The 21,937-nt window shown below is 45.5% G+C and overlaps 1 long non-coding RNA gene across 1 annotated transcript in view; it reads left to right on the top strand.

Moving 5' to 3' along the window:
• Positions 1–21,937, top strand: part of LOC148136394 (uncharacterized) — a 72,326-nt gene that overhangs the window by 49,463 nt on the left and 926 nt on the right. The gene's annotated exons all lie outside the window — the stretch shown is intronic.

Genomic DNA, 21,937 nt, shown 5'->3' on the forward strand with positions numbered 1-21,937 from the left:
CTTCTGCTTCTTGTTCAGCTTCAAGTTTATTGGGTGAGCTCACTCACGGAGTCATACAGCATGGAAACAGATCCTTTGGTTCAACTCGTCCATGTCAACCAGGTTTCCTCACCTGAACTAGTCCCATTGGCCTGCGTTTGGCCCATATCCTTCTAAACCTTTCCTATTCAAATGGCTTTTAAATGTCGTAACTGAACCCATCTCCACCTCTTTCTCTGGCAGCTTGTTCCATACATGCACCACCCACAGCGTGAAAACGTTACCCCTCAGGTCCCTTTTATATCTTTCCCCTCTCACTTAAACTGATATCCTCTAGTTCTGGACTCCTCTAAATTGGGGAAAAGACCTTTGCTACTCACCTTATTTAACAACAAAGAACAAAAGAGTGGTCCAGCACAGGAACAGGCCCTTCGGCCCTCCAAGTCTGTGCCGATCGTCATGCACTAACTAAACTAAAAACAAAGCTTCTGCCCTTATTCAGTCCATATCCCTCTATACCCGCCCAGATATATCTTAGATGTCACCAATGTACCTGCTTTCCCCATCTCTTCTGGCAGTGTGTTCAAAGCTCCTACCACTTACACCAACTTACGGATTGGCCAAGGTGCGACACCAAAGACTAAAACACTTAGGAGAAGACTCATGCCACTCCACCCAAGAATTCCTGAAGACCAAAGACACCAAGACAGAAGAGGATGAAATAATGGTCTCCTTTGACTTTACAGTCTTGTTTACATCCATCAACATCAACCTGGCCAAGGAAACACTGACTACACTATTAGAAGAACCAAAGATACATATACCAGACACCACCAACTTCATCAGCATGGACAATGCTAATGGACCTATGCTTTACCACCCACTTTACCTTCAACAACAAAACCTACAGACAAACCAACAGAACCCCCATGGGATCTCCGATATCAGGGTTCTTAGCAGAGGCAGTAATGCAGAGACTCGAACAAACAGCTGTACCAACCATCCAACCCAAACTTTGGGTCCGCTACGTGGATGACATCTTTGTCATCACTAAACGAAACAAATTAGAGGAAACCATCAAGGCCATCAATAATACCCTCACTGGCATAAAATTCACAATCCACAAATGAAACTGCATTAGAACACAGTTTCAATGAGCTCCCACACACTGCAGCACAGAGGAACTACGCAGAGCCGAGGAAAACCACCTATACAGTGTATTCAAAAAGAATGGGTACCCAACGAACACAGTCCGCCGATTTATCAACAATCAGACAAATTACATCCAACCCTAGCCACTCTGCCCTACATCAAAGATGTCTTAGAAATGACTGCCAGACTACTCAGGCCTCTTGACATCATGGTAGCCCACAAACCCACCAACACACGAAAACAGCAGCTAATGAACTTGAAAGACCCTACACAGACAACAAGCAAAACTAATGTCACTTACAAAATACCTTGCAAGGACTGTAACAAACACTACATTGAACAAACAGGCAGAAAACTAGCCACCAGGATACATGAACATCAACTAGCCACAAATGACATGACCCTCTCTCACTAGTAGCATTACATACAGATAAGGAAGGACACCACTTCGACTGGGACAACACATCCATCCTAGGACAAGCCAAACCGAGACACGCACGAGAATTCCTTGAAGCATGACATTCCAACTGGCACTCTATCAACAAACACATTAACTTGGGCCCCATTTACCACCCCTGAGAAAAATATCAGGAAATGACATAATCACAGGAAATGACATCATCAACCCAAGGAAACCTAAACACATAAATTGAAAGTGGGCACTGCCACCAGTGTTTCATTCGGAGGCTCACTGATGAAGTTACCTAGTAGGGTGACGAAACACCTGAAAATGAACCTTGCAGCTCAGTGAGCAAACCTACATCCAGAACCTCAACCTGAGCTACAAATCTTATTATCTCCTACCTCTCTGTGCATGAAAAACCTCCCTCACATATCTCCCTTAAAACCGTTCCCCCTCTCTCACCTTGAACCTGTGTCCCCTTGTAATTGAAACTTCAACCCTGGGAAAAAGTCTCTGACTATCTTCCACCCTCTGACTATCCACCCTCTCTGTGCCTCTTATAATTGTGTAGGCCTCAATCAGGTCTCCTCCAAGCCACTGCCTTCCCAGTGAAAACAATCCGAGTCTTTTGAACCTTTCCTCATAGCCAACGCCCTCGAGATCAGGCAACATCCTAATGAACCTTCTTTTCACTCTCTCCAAAGCTTCCACATCCTTCCGGTAACATGGCCACCAAAACTGCACACATTATTCCAAATGTGGCCTAGCATAGGCTTTCTATAGCTGCAACATATGTTACAACACGGAGGTGAACCCCTCTGTTAATTAAACCAAACACCCAGAAAAACTCACCTCGCCTCATAATCTGGTGAAATATGAGTGACAGAGAACTCACCAATTTCATGATTTAAAGAAAATAACATCCTTTTTTTAACTCTAATAGTGAACATTAAACAACTAATCACAACTATAAGCACCCCTTTTCCTTAACTGCTTATTATCTGCCTCCAACTCTATAATAATATGCTGTTCCAATAAAAATTATTAAAATTACATTAACTTAACTTCAAAACCACAAAGCCACTGTCTTCTTCTGGCTGAAGATCTCCCTGGGTCATCTTCCATCTTTTTACTGCAATTACGTTTCACATGAAAAGGTACCTTTGATAGAGAGTGCTTCCTAATTTCTTGGAGAGCAAGATATTAAGATGGACAATTAACTCTCCAGTTTCTCCCTCTACAGCAGTTGCTCTCTAACCCATTTTCAAAATGTCTGCATTTTATAGCCCCCCAATATCAGATCGTCTCATTGGTTCGATGTTGTCGAAACCATAAATTCAAACTCGATTGGGATTTAGTATCCTGGGGCAAAATTTAAAATGATTGGTTAAATTTGAATTATTGTTAAAACAGCAACCAAAGTTCAGGTGTCCATTTCACGGCCAAATGTTACATATTTTCAAATTCCCAGTACTCTCTGGGACTGTCATCTGGTCATGTACACAGAACAGCATTCACTCTCTCTTACAGTACACGCCTTCAACTTCATAATACATGGTTTGCCAAATCTTGTACTCCATGCCTCGGCTGAGGAAGGCAAGTATGCACCTCATGATCTTATAAACATCGATAAGATCACCCCTCAGCCTCCTCTGCTCCAGGGAAAAGAGAGTCCCAGCCTCTCCTCTCACTAGCAGTTCAATTCTGATTGTGGTAAGCAATGGCTTCTATGGGTGAGCCTTGGTATTCTTGGACTAGCCAGAACATGGCTTCTCATTCTGTGAGGATCATTGATTCTCTTGTGCTGTCTGTGTTGATGCTCTTCTGAGGCAGTGAATGTGCCAAACAGGGTGTAGGATCTAGTTCGTAAACAGCGGCTTTCGTCCAGTGTAGTAGGCTAGCAGTTGTCCGTCCCTTCATAAATACCATTGCCGTAGCGAACTGCAGCGAGGTCTCTTCAATGTTTGGCCTGGGAGATGAAATCCCTTCAAAGGCTCTGTTGAAATCCTTGTGATTGTTGCACCATCTTAGTCCTTCCAGGTTCTTTCACTCCCATCACTCTGCTCATCCAGGCCATAGGAGGTGTCACGTGATCACTCAAACTCCCCGATCTTATCTTTGAGGCTGGACTTGGGGCAACTGGAAGCCAGTCAGTGCTGAGTTGGTCTCACTCTCTCGTCCACTTTGAGACAGTTTCTTTCTTACTCATTTGTGGGAGGTGGGTGTCACTGGCTGGGCCCAGCATTTATTGCCCGGCCCTAGTTGCCCCCTTGAGAGGATGAGGATGAGCTGCCTTCTTGAACCGCTGCAGTCCTCCTGCTGTGGGTTGACCCACAATGCCCTGGGAGAGGGAATTCCAGAGTGTTGTCCTGGATGAGATCCAAAGACTTCTGGAGCCATCTTCTGCTTTCTCCTAAGATCTGTCGAGCAGTCAAGGGACTGCATAATGCTCCCAATCTCTTCCAGCAGGTTTCTGGTCATGCCCCCAAGCTTTAGACACCTTTCAGCCAAGATAGAGTCCCACAGCATGGAAACAGACCCTTCGGTCCAACCAGTCCATAATCCCAAACTAAATTAGTCCCACCTGCCTGCTCCTGGCCCAAATCCCTCCAAACTTTTCCCATTCATGAACTTATCCAAATGTCTTTTAAACCTGTAACTGTACCCACATCCACCACTTCCTCAGGAAGTTCACTCCACACACGAGCCACCCTCTGTATAAAAAAATTGCCCCTTGTGTCTTTTTTAAATCTCTCTCCTCTCACCTTAAAAATGTGTCCCTGAGGCTTGAAATCCCCCATCCTAGGGAAAAGACAAATACCGTTAATCCTACTTATACCCCTCATTATTTTAGAAACCTCTCAACCTCCTAGGGCTCCAGCCCGAAACATCGATTCTCCTGCTCCTCGGATGCTGCCTGACCGAGCAACACACCCGCAACTCTCAACCTCCTACGCTCCAGTGAAAAAAGTCCCAGCCTGTTCAGCCTTTCTTTAGAATTCAAACCTGAGTGAAGCTCACTCAATAGCTGCCAAATTGAATGATAGACCTTCATCCTTCCTATTGCATTGGACTCTCAGCCTGGGATGGGTATCGTTCCAACCTCTAGCCTTCACTTCACCCTGAAAAGTTTCCTTCTTGTCACCAACTTGACACAGAGCTGTGGAACTTGTGAGATTGCACAAAGCATTGATGCCTGTCTGATACTTTATTAACATGATGCTCCCATTTTGCAATCCTCATTTTTGACAGTCATGTACGTTTTATCAAGTCAGTCTGTTGTACAGTGATTTCTCAGAATTGTCAGCTGATACCTCGCCAGCAGCTATCGGTTTTGGCGCTTGTTTTGCTTCTTTCTAGATATTTTGTTTCTAGCCATTTGTACACAAAGCAATTCAGCTTCTTTCATGAAGTGGGGGTGGCGGTGTTGGACGGGGGTGGACAGAGTTAAAAATCACACAATACCAGGTTACGGTCTAACAGGTTTATTTCTGTTGGGCTGTAACCTGGCCTTATGTGTTTTTTTAACTCTACCTTCTTCCTGTTAGAGCACTGCTTTCCTCACACTGGATATGGGTCCTTTTCGTTCATACAGTGTCCGCAACATCAGCAGAACCTGCACTCCAAGGTCTCTTTGTTCAGCAACACTCCCCACGACCTTACCATTAAGTATATAAGTCCTGCCCTGATTTGCCTTTGCAAAATGCAGCACCTCGCATTTATCTAAATTAAACTCCATCTGCCACTCATCAGCCCATTGGCCGATCTGATCAAGATCCCATTGTACTCTGAGGTAACCTTCTTCGCTTTCCACTACACCTCCAATTTCGGTGTCATCTGCAAACTTACTAACTATACCTCCTATGTTCACATCTAAATCATTTATAAAAATAATAAAAAGCAGTGGACGCAGACTGAAGGGTCTGTTTCCGTGCTGTATATCTCGATGACTCTATGTTGTTGTTTATTCTGCAATGATTTCTTCCTTTTTCCCAGAGTGTTATTTTCATTTGGGTTGGACGTCCCTCTGCGTGGTGCAAAAGTTGATTCGTTTTCCCATAAGTACATGACAGTTTATGATAAACAAGCTTCTGCACGTGTCAATAGCTTTCCTGACAGTAAATTCCTCCCCTCTCAACAAATGTGCTCTCACAGCAGGATTTCTTATGTCAAAGGCCCTGATGAGATCAACATCTAGTTTTCTGAATTTTCAGGAATGAGTTGGATGTTTGGGTGTGGGCACAAACTGATCAATGGCCTCCCTCTCCCCTTGAGCTCTTATTATGAATTAATATCATTCATTAATAACATTAATAAGGGATTTCAAAGTGTGGCTTCAAATCCTGTGATTTCCCACCTGCCTCGCATTTCAGTCCCTCAATGAGTTCTAGGTACAACTTGTGACATTTTTTCCACAGCACTGAAAGCAGAATTGCAAATCTGAGACGGGCAGTTTTCAATCAAAAATCAATTCCCTCGCTATTTCAAGTCGAACAAATTCCAGTTCTATCTTGTCGTTCCATTTACTTCCACAGCAACATGGGGGGTGGAAACACACAGCCATTTTGTTAGTACAGTCATAGAGTCATAGAGGTGTACGGCACAGACGCAGATCCTTTGGCCCAACTCATTCATGCTGAGCAGATATTCTAACCTGATTTAGTCCCATTTGCCAGCACTCGGCCCAGCATAGCCCTCCAAACCCTTCCTATTCATATACCCATCCAGATGCCTTTTAAATGTTGCAACTGTACCAGCATCCACCACTTCCTCTGTCAGCTCATTCCATACACACGCCACTCTCTGCGTGAAACAATTCCTCCTTAGGTCCCCTTTATATCTTTTCCCTCTCACCCTAAACCTATGCCCTCTAGTTCTATTTAGTGTCTATTTATCCTATCCATGCCCCTTATGATTTTATAAACCTCTATAAGGTCACCCCTCAGCCTCCAATGCTCCAGGGAAAACAGCCCCAGCCTATTCAGCCCCTCCCTGTACCTCAAATCCTCCAACCCTGGCATCATCCTTGTAAATCTTTTCTGAACCCTTTCAAGTTTTACAATATCCTTCCGATAGGAAGGAGACCAGAATTGCACACAATATTCCAACAGTGGACTAACCAATGTCCTGTACAGCCGCAACATGACCTCCCAACTCCTATACTCTATACTCTGATCAATAAAGGAAAGCATACCAAACGCCTTCTTCACTATCCTATCTACTTGCAACTCCACTTTCAAGGAGCTATGAACCTGCACTCCAAGGTCTCTTTGTTCAGCAACACTCCCCAGGGCCCTACCAGAAAATTAACTGAAAGTTTTGCTTCTTCCTTCTTTCAGTAGTTGGCTGTCCTTAATGCTCTACTCACTTTCAGCTGCTTCCCCATTATCTACAGTGTGGAAAGGGGCTATTTGGCCCATCAGGTTGGCACCAACCCACCAAAGAGCATCACACCCAGACCCAGTCCCCCAAGCAGTCCCCATAACCCCACATTTCTCGTGGCCATTCCACGTGGAGAATGGAGAATGTGACACAGACAGTCACCCGAGGCTGGAATTGAACCCGGGTCTCTGGTGCTGAGAGGCAGCAGTGCTAACCACTGAGCCACCATGCAGCCCCTATCCAAATGAAATGTGCGTTTATTGACTGTACACAAAGCCACTTAGAGCAGAGATGGATGTTCCCTGACCAGGGTAAATCAGCCAGCACAGTAAGGGTGCAGCTGGGGTACACTTGCCCTGTCAAAGATTAGATTAGATTCCCTACAGTGAGGAAACAGGATCTTCGGCCCAGCAAGTCCACACTGACCCTCCGAACAGCAACCCACCCAGATCCATTTCCCTCTGACTAATTGACCTAACACGATGGGCAATTTAGCATGGCCAATTCACCCTAACCTGCACATCTTTGGATTGTGGGAGAAAACCGGAGCACCCGGAGGAAACCCACACTGACACGGGGAGAATTTGCAAACTCCACACGGACAGCCGCCCAATGCTGGATTCAAACCCGGGTCCCTGGTGCTGTAAGGCAGCAGTGATAACCGCTGAGCCACCGTGCTGTCACTAAAGGTGTGGCAAAACCTACCCGATGAAGGGTTGAACTCTCCATGGTAGTGGCCCAGGAGCTGTGATGATTTTCTTTATCACAGAGAACTTGGATGGCACCTCACGATGCATGCACTGTCCCCTTGCTCCCTTACCTGTCATGGCAACCTCCAGATAAAAATACATGCCGACTCATTAGGAACAGGCTACTCACTCTCTTGAGCCTGCCCCGTCACTCATTATGGATGTTGTCGGCTGCAAAGGGACTTAGATATGATGCAGAGCTGGGCTGAGGAGTGGCAGATGGAGTTCAACCCTGTCAAGTGTGAGGTTGTCCATTTTGGAAGGACAAATAAGAATGCGGAATACAGGGTTAACGGTAGGGTTCTTAGTAAGGTGGAGGAGCAGAGGGATCTTGGGGTCTATGTTCATAGCTCTTTGAAAGTTGCCACTCAGGTGGATAGAGCTTGTAAGAAGGCCTATGGTGTATTAGCGTTCATTAGCAGAGGGATTGTATTCAAGAGTCGTGAGGTGATGTTGCAGCTGTACAGGACCTTGGTAAGGCCACATTTGGATACTGCGTGCAGTTCTGGTCGCCTCATTTTAGGAAAGATGTGGAGGCTTTGGAGAGGGTGCAGAGGAGATTTACCAGGATGTTGCCTGGAATGGAGAATAGGTCGTACGAGGATAGGTTGAGAGTGCTAGGCCTTTTCTCATTGGAACGGCGAAGGATGAGGGGTGACTTGATAGAGGTTTATAAGATGATCAGGGGAATAGATAGAGTAGACAGTCAGAGACTTTTTCCCCGGGTACAACAGAGTGTTACAAGGGGACATAAATTTAAGGTGAAGGGTGGAAGGTATAGGGGGGATGTCAGGGGTAGGTTCTTTACCCAGAGAGTGGTGGGGGCATGGAATGCGCTGCCTGTGGGAGTGGCAGAGTCAGAATCATTGGCGACCTTTAAGCGGCAATTGGATAGGTACATGGATGGGTGCTTAAGCTAGGACAAATGTTTGGCACAACATCGTGGGCCAAAGGGCCTGTTCTGTGCTGTATTGTTCTATGTTCTATGTTCTTTGTTCATTATGGTAATCTGCCAACTCCATGTCCTCATCTATCCCAGATAACCTTTCACTCCCTCGCTCATCAAACATCTATTGACCTCTGATTCAAGGGCTCAGCTTCCTTTCGAGGAGGAGTATTTCAAGGACTTGTGACCTTCCGTGAATTCCTGTTGAGCCCTCCCATTGGTTCTCCAGCTTGAAGAGCCCACCCTCTATCTTTATTTGGTCAAGTGGGCACATTCCCTGGCCACCAATTGTCCAGTCCTGCCAAACAAGGACCATGTCAGGTGACTGCACTGTCTGAGGTTTGTGGACTGCATTGGATTTCAGTAAGAAGGCACCAGTCTTAAATGTAAAGTCCTGTCAGTAGGCTCCACAGATGTAAGTTCTCTCCTTTCCACTCAATGGTCTTTGACCTCCGTATTAATGTCGTGCTTTTCCCCATTAACAACTGAGAGCGCAAACAGATTGCCCTCCATTGCCAATCTGATAACATGGAGATTAGCAGGACATTCAGAGAAATATATCATTGCAGTGACAAGAGAGCTCACAAAAAGGTAGGAAAACAAAGATCATGATGTCCTCCTGATTATTTGGACAGTGATTTCTAACAACATTTGAACTGGTAGATGTTAGATTTCAAATGTCTGTGCTGACCTCACCTCCAATCCACAGTGATCTCACCTCTAGTCCATTCTGACCTTACTTCTAATCCGCGCTGACCTCACATCCACTTTGTGCTGACCTCACATCCAGTCCGTGCTGACCTCACCTGCAGTCCAATGATGTCGTAAGTGGTGAGCTTGTAAACTTTGCATTGCACTCATGTGACAATAAACTGATTCTAATTCCAATAGCTGACTTGCACACATATCCCACTGCTGTTCATTGGAACTGGGTTCCCTGTATTACAACATCATCGCAAACGGGCATTTTAAGTAGTGAAGTGTTTTGGATCATTCTGAGGGTATGAAGTTTGCTCCGTATTTACAAGCTCCTTCGTTTCCCTTCAATCATCAAATAGAAGGTCATAGACGCCCCTGATTAGATGACACTGAATAACTTTGATCAGTTCTGGGCTCCACACATGAGGAAGGATACGTAGGCATTGAAGGGAGCACAGTTTCGAGTTAGTGCTGGTGGGAATAAAAGATGAGATTGTGCTCCTTTGAACTCCCAAGTGACTTGGTTAAAGTTTTCAAGCTTTAATGTGAACTGATAGAGTCGATAGTGGAAACGTATTTCTGCTGATTACGGAAGCAAGGAGTAGAGGTCGTACTCTAACCTGAATTGAACGCAGACAAAGTATGATAGAAATCTGAAACTGTTCTACAAACAAATCTAAGAATGATTGATTTCTGTTAGCCAAAGGTATTAAAGGATACAGGGCAAATACAGAGTTAGCTCAGTGGTCAGTATTGTGTTGACATACAGAACAGATATACGCAGGTGAATGGACAACTCCTGTTCCTAATTTCCTTTCACAGGTGACACTGCTTATTAATATTCTTTAAATATTCCACATCGAGCTAACATCATCTACTTCCAGGAGATAGCAAAATAGAGCAGTAATTGTGCTTGCTTTCACAATTGCACCAAGCGAAAGGCCAACCCATTCATCAAGCTTTTCGTTGTCTGCAAACAAATTACTCACAAAGCCCAAAACTTCTCACAGTTACTCTGCATCCCCTTCTGGCAGGATCTGGGAATCCAATTTATTAAGTTGCAATAATTCCCTTGACCACTAGGGGATGCTGAGGCCTGTTGTAATGCATTCTGGGAAGCTTGGCCATCAGGAGGCCAGTTTCCAAACTGCTTTATTAGTCTGTTAAAAGAATATTTCGTTATCATCTATAAAATGTATATGATAGACTGAATGAGGGGAAATAAGAGACCAAAGGTAGAAATAAGCCAGCGTGCAAAGTCCACATTTCCCTTCAGCCTTTTAGATTATTGGTCATACCTACCCAGTAATTGCTTCAAGATTTTTGTACACAATTCTCCAATTTTCTCCCTTCCCACCTACCTACTCCTTCATGACATTTAACACATCAGGATCTTGGTTCAATGGATGTCAATGGATCAACACATCGATGTCTTAGTCCAACACTACACCATGGCTACCCAAATATTTCTCCCTCCAATTTTACATGACTGAAGTCCATAGGACAGTGTTGAATATTTGATCCATCCCATTCCCTCACAGATCTGCGTATATCTGAAACTGGCAGTTCTATTTAGCCCTAATGTGCACTTACATTAACTCTGTACACTGTCCCAAGCAACATCAAAACATCATTCTCAAAGAGTTGACACCAAGCTAGATCATAAAACAGCAAGAAAGCAGTTTTGCCTTGGTTTGAAGAATGAGATCAGATAGAGGCAAAGAAATTTAGTGACAGAATACCAGAGTTTGAAACCATGGCAAAGTCACCAATGATAGAGAGATGGAAATTGAGAATGTGCGAGAGGACAGAATCATAGAATTCCTATAGTGAAGAAGAAGGCTATTTGGTCCATCCACACTGACCCTATCCCCATAACTCTGCACTTCGCACAACTAATCTACAAGTGTCGTTTTTGACCAGGAATCTCTCTCTCGCTCATACTCCGTGGCATTGGCATACATTGGAAGATTTGATACTCAACCTGTTTGGGCGTGGGATAAATACACACTTCTAAAACATCAAGTCCCAAAGTGAGACCCAAGGCTTCTGGCGTAGAGCCAGAGTCACTACCCATTCCAGCACAAGACCTCCTAAAGATGGCATTAATATACAATAATGGAATTATTTTATTCTTCCATTGAACATGGGTGATTTTGGCTAGAATCATAGAACTCTACAGGGTGGAGTCAGCCCACTGACCCTACACTGACTCTCTGAAGAGCATCCTATCCAGACCCATCTCCCTACCCTATCCCTGTATACCTGCATTTCTCAGGCCCAGCCACTCTAACCTGCACATCCCTGAACACTATGGGTAATTTAGCATGGCCAATCCACCCTAACCTGCACATCCCTGAACACCATGGGCAATTTAGCATGGTCAATCCACCCTAGCCTGCACATCCCTGAGCTCTATGGGTAATTTAGCATGGCCAATCCACCCTAACCTGCACGTCCCTGGATACTATGGGTAACTTAGCGTGGCCAATCCACCCTAACCTGCACATCCCTGAACACCATGGGCAATCCACCCTAATCTGCATATCCCTAAACACTATGGGTAATTTAGCATGGCCAATCCACACTAACCTGCATATCTTTGGACTGTGGGAGGAAACCAGAGCACATGGAGGGAACCCCATGCAGACATGGGGAGAATGTATAAATTCTACACAGATAGTCACCTGAGGCTGGAATCGAACCCGGGTCCCTGGCACTGAGAGGCAGCAGTTCTATTTATTGCCCACCCCTAACTACCTTTAAGAAGGTGGTGTTGAGCTTCCATCTTGAATAAAACTGAGTTGCCATGGCATCTTAGAGTGAAGGTAAGAATCAATCCTCTGGAAGTGTATAAAGAACATAATAGCGGATTTTCTTTACCAAAGGACAATGTGAGTTTTTTTAACGATCATGTAGTGTCTGTCACCAGTACCGATAACAGCTTATTTTTAATTCCAGATTTATTTTATGAAGTGAATTTGAATTCCCTCAGCTGCCGTGATTGAATTTAATCTCAGATCTCTGGAATATTGGCCTGGTTACTAGTCATATAACATCCTCAAATTCAATCTAAACACGGTGGGGGGGGGGGGGGGGCTTCCCTCATTTAAAAACGTCTGACATACAAACACTCATACTTACAAACTGGATCCCATACAGAGTTGAAAGTGTTGACGATGAAGGAGGCCCAGGATCTGCATGGGGGAGTTGAAGTGTTCAGCCACAGGGCGGTGGGATTAGTTGGTGCGGATGTATTCTGAAATGATCTGCAAGTTGACATCCTGTACAAGGATGTATTAATATTAATTAAGGATCCACCACGTGAGTGCTTGCTCACACTTAGGAACATTTTTCACTTATTTTATAGAGTACTGTGTTGTATTCCAACTTTCATGCAAATCGACTTACAATTGTACTAACGAGTGGAATCAGTTGTAAGCCGGGAACTGCCTGTAGCACGTTACACTGCAAGTATTCAGTAAAAGTCAGCTGACCAACAATTGTAGTTATAATCTCCCAGCTTCTCTCTCTCTCTCTCTCTGTCACGTCTGTCCTGAAGGTGTCATCTTCCATAGGGGATGCCTCAGAAATGTCCCACTATTTCCTCAATCCAAGATTCCCTGCCACTGTGCCCTCAGCCATCTCCCACATTCTGACCTCAGCACAATGATGATAGGTTCCTCTAGTCCTCACTTACCACCCCCCTCAACATCTGCATCCAAAGGGATTGGAAGCCGTTATTTTGTTTGGATGCCAATACCAGACGGATCTCCCCCTCCCCTCCCCTGTCAACATTCCACAGGGACCATTCCCTCCCGGGCACCCTGGTCCACTCCTCCTCCATTCCCAACAGCTCCCAAACACTTGCCCATCCAATCACAGTTTGTAAACCCTGTCTGTTTAGTTCCCCCTCCCTCCTCTGTATCCAAAGGCCCTGACACACCTTCCAGGTGAAGCAACCCTTTACCTACCCTTCACTCAGTCCAGTCGACTGCATTCATTGCTCACAATGCGCTATCCTCCACACTGGGGAGATGAAACGCTGACTGGGTGATTGCTTGGCAGAACACCTAAATTCTGTCCTTGAAAATACAGCCCTGGACTTGGGGCTGTCTGGCATTTCAACACCACGCCTGTTCCCTGGCCAACATCCCTGTCTTGGGCTTGCTGCAGTGCTCCAGCGAAGCTCAGTGCAAGCTGGAAGAACAGCCACTCCATTTTCCGCTTGGGGACCCTGCAGCCCTTCTGGATTCAACACTGAGTTCAATGACGTTCCACCCTGATTCCATTCTTCCATGCGTTTTTCCCACTCTTACACCCAGTCCTGCTGTTGAGCACAGGCACATATTCCCAAGTACTCCTGGGGCCATTATCACGTGATATTATTCACATTCTGAGGAAGGGTTACTGGATCATAAACATTAACTCTGCTTTCTCTCTTTCCAGATCTGCTGAACTTTTCCAATCTCTGGTTGTTCCTTTATATTATGTGGGCTGCTTTCAGCCATTCTCTCCTGTGCTTAGCTTTTGCTATCACTTACTCAGCTTTTCCGCTGTCCTGGCCTGCTATGTATTACCTCCTGGTTTACCTACTCCTTTTATAACTCTCTCAGTCTGTTTTCCCTGTTCACCTCTCTGCTCACCTCTTTCCCCACTGCCCCCTATTCAGTATCAACACTGTGATGCTGCTGCTCCTTTAACAGGGTTACGTTGGCCTTGGTCTTTGTTTTTCAGAGTGGTCGTAAAGACACAGGTTCCCAGATGTCTAGGTTTGAAGGGTTTTAGGACTTCAGGTAAAAGCTTTTTAAAAAAAAACACCTGTACAATGAAAGAGGAGTGGCCAGCCCTCCCAGTTCAGCTTTTCTCTGGTTTGGTTTTTAGCAAGCAGTCAGTTTCTTGAGACTGCTCTTCAAAGAAACAGCTACATGGGAGAAGGTGCTCTATCCTGAGCCCCTCTGCCATCTCTCTCTCTCTCTCCTGTAAGACCTTGGGTTTGATTTTACCTTTTGTGCCAAGGGGTGGTTATGGGGATTATTGCAGGAATTTGGAACAGCATCGTTAAGTTGGGATGATCTGTTGGGTTTTGGGAGAGGTTAAGTCTGTTCTCCTTTGTTTCATTCGGTAATCTTGCAAATAAATTCTGTTTAGTTTAAAACGGAATGGTTGGGCCAGCTGCTGGAATATCCACTTTACACCTGCTTAAGACAACGAGCAAAGTTAGGATCTGGGCTACTTTCTTGAAATGTTTTGAAGGCCTCTGGATTGGTCCATAACAATACCATTCCTTTCCTGACTCCACTGTTCTGATGGAACATTCAGTCTACCTTCTTCCCATGGATGCTGCCAGACGTGCTGAGTTTTGCCGGCAATTTCTGCTAGTTGCGTTAGCTCTGCCGTCTGTTTCGGTCATGTGGACCGAGGGATGAAGGGCAGCCGGGACACTGAGGATTTCTACCCCTGAGGAGGTGGGTTCCTTGTACCCCACCTGAGCAAGGCAAGATCTCATTGGAAATGGTATTTCCAATGATGCAGCAGACCCCCTGGAGAGTCTGACTTGATTTAAGCTTTGGGTGTTTGAGTCCCAGCACAGGACTTGAACCCACAACCTGATTCAGATCAACTGTGCCACAGGGTCAAGCTGTCGCTATTGTCGCCTCATTCTTTGCAAACAATTGACATGTGGGATCTGCCGGTGCACACCTCTCGGGCTGATTCACGCCGCAGCGGCCCCCTGGCACTGTGCCTTAATTCTAAGGAAAGTATGCAGGCGACGCAGAGAGAGAACAGGGTGTAGCCGAAAGAAAAACACATCTCTACTTCCTGAGCAGTCTGAGTCACCGCGCAATTAAACTTTCTTATATCTTTGTCCCGTGTTCGACTTTGCCGCAACAGTTTTCAAATTTCTTTCACTGATGTTTCGATTCACTGAGGCTTGAATGGTCCAGGTTTTGTGCTTTAGCTGACTGCCAATTAGTTTAATTGGAAATGAAGAGGGCCAATTTAGCAGCAGGCACTCTGAACAGAGTCGAGACTCTAGACCGAGCTCCAGCTGACTTTAGCAAAGGGTGTAGGCCAACAGATTTGTTTGAAAGCACTAGCTTTCGGAGCGCTGTCACAATCACCTGATGAAGGAGCAGCGCTCTGAAAGCTAGGGCTTCCACTTAAACCTGTTGGACTATAACCTGGTATTGTGTGATTTTTAACTTTGTACCCCCCCCAATGCAACACTGGCTCCTCCAAATCATGTTTAGAAAAGGGGTTTCTCAACTGCCTATACCATTTCCTATTCCCTCTCTGTAAAATAAGGCTTTTTAAAGCACCTATTTTTCCTGGTATTGAGTGAATCCAACCTTACCCTCACATTTTGCCTTCTCTCAATATAATATATTGGTTGGTGGTGTGCACTGAACTTCATAGAGAAATCATAGAATCCCTACAGTGCCATTCAGCCCATCGAATCCACACCAACCTTCTGAAGAGCATCCCACACAGACCCACCCCGTCAATCCTATCCCGCTAACCCTGCATTCCCCATGGCTAACCTCACCCAGTCTGTACATCCCTGAACACTACGTGCAATTTAGCACGACCAATCCACCCTAACCTGCACATCTTTGGACTGTGGGAGGAAACCCACGCAGACACAGGGAGAATGTGCAAACTCCACACAGAAAGTCATCCGAGGCTGGAATTGAACCCGGGTCCCTAGTGCTGCAAGGCAGCAGTGTTAACCACTGAGCCACCGTGCTGTGCCGTAGAACACAAAGTTCCGACTTCCAAATCCGTGCTCCAGGCGGGATTGTGTCCACAATCAAGGCCGGGGTGCCAGTCCGATACTGGGTGTGTAGACTTACTATCAGAGGCCCAGTCTTTCAGATGGGAGTGTTAGACGGAAAAACCATTGGTCTGTCAGGGAATAGACTCTGCACTCTTTCACAGGACGGCTGTCTCCCTGATATTCTACGTATTTAATGTCTGCATTTCAACATCACCACAAAATGGAGCATCATAAGTGTGGAAATTCACGAGAATGTGAACTGAATTGATCCCTGTGCACAGAAGCCCAACATAACGAAAGTCCAGAGACAGTATGTTCCTGTCATGGTGAAAGGCAAGGCAGTAGCTGTAGGGAATGCTGGATGAAGAGAGAAATTGAGGTTTTGATCAAGGAAAAGAAGGAAGCCTGTGTCAGGTATAGACAGCGGAGGTCGAGTCAATCCTTAGAAGAGTATAAAGGCAGTCGGAGCCTACTTAAGAGGGAATTCAGGAGGACAAAAAGGGGACATGAGATAGCTTTGGCAAATGGGGTTAAGGATAATCCAAAGGGATTTTATAAATACATGAAAGACAAAAGGGTAGCTAGGGAGAGAGTAGGACCCCTTCTATGATCACCAAGGCAGCCTACGTGTAGAACCGCAAGAGATGGGGGAGATACTAAACATGTATTTTGCATTAGTGTTTAATTTCGAGAAGGACATGGAAGATGTAGAATGTGAGGAGATAGATGGTGATATCTTGAGAAATGTCCATATTACAGAGGAGGAAGTGCTGGATGTTTTAATATGCAGAAAGGCAGAGAAATTCCCAGCACCTGATCAGGTGTACCCCAGAGCTCTATGGGAAGCTAGAGAAGTGATTGCTGGGCCCCTCGCTGAGATATTTGTATCACCAATAGTCACAGGTGAGGTGCCGGAAAACTGGAGGTTGGCAAACGCGGTGCCACTGTTTAAGAAAGATGGTAAGGAAAAGCTAGGGAATTATAGACCAGTGAGCCTGACATCGGTGGTGGGCAAGTTGTTGGAGGGAATCCTGAGGGACTGGTTTTACATGTATTTGGAAAGGCAAGGACTGATTAGGGATAATCAACATGGCTTTATGCATGGGAAATCATGTCTTACAAACTTGATTGAGTTTTTTGAAGAAGTAACAAAGAGGATTGATAAGGGGAGAGTGGTGGATGTGCTTTATATGGACTTCAATAAGGCGTTCGACAAGGTTCCTCATGGGAGACTGGTTAGCAAGGTTAGATCACATGGAATACAGGGAGAAATAACCATTTGGATATAGAATTGGCTCGAAGGTAGAAGACGGAGGGTTGTTTTTCAGAATGGAGGCCTGTGACCAGTGGAGTGTCACAAGGATCGGTGCTGGGTCCACTACTTTTCGTAATTTATATAAACGATTTGGATATGAAAATAGGAGGTATAGTTAGTAAGTTTGCAGATGATACCAAAATTGGAGGTGTCGTGGACAGTGAAGAAGTACAATGGGAGCTTGATCAGACTGGCGAATGAACTGAGAAGTGGCAGATAGAGTTTAATTTAGATAAATGTCAGGCGCTGCATTTTGGAAAGGCAATTCAGGGCAGGACTTATACACTTAATGGTAAGGTCCGAGGGAGTGTTGTTGAACAAAGAGACCTTGGAGTGCAGGTTCATAGCTCCTTGAAAGCAGAGTCACAGGTAGATAGGATAGTGAAGAAGGTGTTTGGTATGCTTTCCTTTATTGGTCAGAGTATTGAGGACAGGAATTGAGAGGTCACATTGCCACTGTACAGGACATCAGTTAGGCCACTTTTGGAATACTGCATTCAATTCTGATCTCCCTACTATAGGAAGGATATTGTGAAACGTGAAAGGGTTCAGAAACGATTTACAAGGATGTTGCCAAGGTTGGAGAGTTTGAGCTATAGGGAGAGGCTGAATAGGCTGGGGCTGTTTTCCCTGGAGTGTCGGAGGCTGAGGGGTGACCTTATAGAGGTTTACAAAATCATGAGGGGCATAGTTGGGTTAATAGATAAGGTATTTTCTCTGGGGTAGGGGAGTCCAGAACTAGAGAGCATAGGTTTAGGGTGAGAGGGGAAAAATGTAAAAGAGACCTAAGGGGCAACTTTTTCACACAGAGGGTGGTGCGTGTATGGAATGAGCTGCCAGAGGAAGTGGTGGAGGCTGGTACAATTATATCATTTAAAATGCACCTGGATGGGTATATGAGTAGGAAAGGTTTGGAGAGATATGGGCTGGGTGCTACAAATGGGACTAGATTTATCTCGGATATTTGGTTGGCATGGATGCATTGGACTGAAGGGTCTGTTTCTCCCTGTATGTCTATTACCATCTGGGACAAAGCAGCTCGCTTGATTGGCACCGCATCCACAAACATCCACTCCCTCCACCACCGACGCTCAGTAGCAGCAGTGTGTACTACCTGCATGATGCACTGCAGACACTCACCAAAGATGTAGGGAGTCTCATTCCTACTGTTGTGAGAGGTTGATGGAGAGTGGGGGAGAGATTGAGTGAGAGGGGAAACGAAGAGAGAGGCAGAGATTGAGTGAAGGGGGGGGACTGAGAGAGGAGAGATTGAGTGAGAGAGGTCAGGGAACGAGAGAGGGAGAGATTGCGTGAGAGAGGGACAGAGAGAAGGGGAGAGATTTAGTGAGGGGGCATGGAGAGGGGGAGAGATTGAATGAGAGGGGGATGGAGAAAGGGAGTGATTGAGTGAGGGGGACGGAGAAAAGGAGTGATTGAGTGAGGGGGATGGAAAGAGGAGTGATTGAGTGAGAGGGGGATGGAGAGAGGACTGATTGAGTTAATGCAAGCAGGAGATGACATAAAGACGGTTATCTTGCTTTCATTTCCAGACGTTTATTTTGAACGCTCTAGCTTGGCAGGAAACCATCCTGGCATTGATTTGACGTCAAGCACAGGATGGTGAGGGAACAAAAAGCTGCTGGCACAGGAAATTACTTAAGTTCCCTCATCACCTGTCTAATTTCCTCAGCCACAAGTCAACTGAGGAGATGCAGTGCGTGAAATCGATAAGAGAGGTTGTTTCCCTTTGTTTCAGGGCTTCCTCATGAGTTTGTCTTGAGCCTGCAACAGTTCCGATAATGGGAACGTACAATCACTTGTATCCGCTGTGAGGTGACGGGTTCCAGCGCTCCTAAGAGAACAATGGAGCTATCTATCCACTGGGGCTGAACGTCCTCCTGTACTATCCCACTGTCAACAAAATGCCAGTAAAATGGCCCCTCACGGTGCCTTTGACTGGAGGGAATAGCAGCTGCTCCCAGCTCCTGGGAGGAGTCTACCCTCTCTGCTTCAGGTCTTACCTTCAGCAAAACGCCTCACTGGTGGCACCATCTATTTAAGACACACGTCACGGTTTTCCTCTGTGGCCTTCCACTCAGAAGCTGCACTCTGTCCATGCTCAGTGACCGCGTTAATGAAAACGTCAACTGACGTTCCTTGATTATGTCCATAAGACGTCAGAACAGAAATTAGGCCGTTTGGCCCATCGAGTCTGCTCCACCATTCAATCATGGCTAATAAGGTTCTCAACCCCATTCTCCCGCTTTCTCTCCATAACTTTGGATTCCCTTGACAATGGAAATCCTATCTATCTCCGTCTTAAATATACTCAACGATCTGGCCTACATGGGCATTGGATTCCACAGGTTCACCGCCGTCTGGCTGGTGAAGTTTCTCTTCATCTCCATCCTAAAGGCTCTTCCCTTCACTCTCAGGCTGTGCCCTTGGATCCCCATCTCTCCTAACAATGGAAACATCTTCCCAACATCCACTCCATGCTTTGAGGAGATGCAGATTAAGGCTTAGGGAAAGGTTCTCCAGTTCTAACTGTGCTTAGAGGGGTAGGATTGGGAGTTGGATTAGTGAAGGAACCATATTGGGGTGTGTACGGTTGGTGTTATTAATGGTCAGGCCTGATCACTTTATGGCCTTGGTGTATGGCATTGCTTAGAAATATCGGCTTGATACTTAATTAGCAAGCTAGCATCCAGACTCTGTTCCTCCACTTTGGAGGCGATGACAAATTGGCAATAAGACCAACAAGGAGACACTGGTGATAGCTTGTGTGTAATTGCTTGTAACAAAGTAAGCAGTCTGTAATTAAATTTTCTCAAGTTTCACAAGATTGTAACATCAGAACCTAGTCAACCTTGCCTTTTCTTCCTGGAGAGTTACTCCCCAGGAGTTACTGGATATGAGACAATCATCAGGGAGCAAAAATAAAAGTCACTGGAGAGATCAAGAAGAATTAAGAAAATACTCAGATATTATTGGAAAAGGGCACATTTTTGTCCGAGATATCCATCTTGCACTCAACAAGACAATTTGCATGAATACCAGCTGGAGGAGGATACCAGCATTTATACTGTTTGAGGTCAGAGTGCCAATGGGTTGACTCTGACTGGTAGAGGCATTGCCATGGAGAGTGCACCGACTGACGACGATCGACAGTTAACTGCCAAGTTTCATTCAAGCCCTAAATGAGGGCAGGTTGACTCTGATTGGCCGGGATGTGGTCCTGAAAATTGAATAAGTGAAATGAGTGTCACCTGTCCCGTGAAAACAGGTGCAGTGCATGTCCATGTTCTATCAACACATGTCAGAATCTGTGCAGTCTGTGGTACATGCATGAGCATGACTGACACACCTGAAATATGTGCCGTGACTGAACCCAGAGAAGGGAATGGCCAGGTAAGAGAGGAAATTGCCCCTCACCTCCATTTTACATGGTACACAATTGCTGTTCAGGACATGACACTATACCTTCGGCTAAAGGAAGTTGATGCTATTAACACCTGCCATTTTGCGTAAACACTAATCATCTTGCTGTTTAACTGTTGCACTGAGCAAGGTAAAGCCAGCTTTCGACTCGGGCCTACATGCCAAGGGTGTGTCGTTGGATTGTCAACTTGGCTGGCCTGCCACATCATTTATCACTGTCAACACGCTCATCAAAGCTGTCACCTTCTTCCACAGCTGTTTCTTTCACACATGTGTCATGATTTTAAGGTGTTGGGCGTTTGAAATTGATACCCTCTCACAAATTGACAACACTTAAATGCCTCAGTCATCTCTGGAACTGTCAGTGGATCAGAGAATATTCTGCCCTTCCTGACTCAGACTGACTGGGTTTGTTGTCAAAGTACACACAGGATTCAGAATATGATACACAGAGGGATTGCCTCATGTGTAAATGGCACATTGTTCCTTACCCATTGAGCAACTGAACCCCACTGGCTGAAAAACTTCAATAGCACGTTTTGTTTATTTATCTCCAATGCATCACTAGATTATTTTTTCTCTCTCGACAAAGAAAGTTTTGGATTATTACCAGGACCTAAGAATAGGTCAAATGACTTTGCACCCAAAGGGTACTTCTGTCTTCGAGTGTAGCCGTTGTTATCATGTGGGAAATGGGGCAGATGAGAGTTGCATAGCAAGATTCCACCAAAAAAACGTTGACACTGGCCCGCACTGTTTTCGCAGCTGACTCAGTCTTTCAGGCCCACTGAAGTACTTTGGTACAACATTCACTTTTGTATTGTCACAAAGGCAGGGGCCAATCGATGCACACTGACACCATGATGTCCAAACAGCGTCATGGAGATGTAGAGCATGGAAACACACCCTTCGGTCCAACCCGATGATGCTGACCAGATATCTCAACCCAATCTAGTCCCGCCTGCCAGCACCCGGCCCATATCCCTCCAAACCCTTCCTATTCATATACCCATCCAAATGCCTCTTAAATGTTGCAATTGGACCAGCCCCCACCACTTCCTCTGACAGCTCATTCCATACACGTACCACT

Source organism: Chiloscyllium plagiosum, unplaced genomic scaffold, assembly GCF_037043375.1.
Source record: "Chiloscyllium plagiosum isolate Xiang-an unplaced genomic scaffold, Cpla_swu_hap1 HiC_scaffold_45, whole genome shotgun sequence".
Classification (NCBI taxonomy): domain Eukaryota; kingdom Metazoa; phylum Chordata; class Chondrichthyes; order Orectolobiformes; family Hemiscylliidae; genus Chiloscyllium; species Chiloscyllium plagiosum.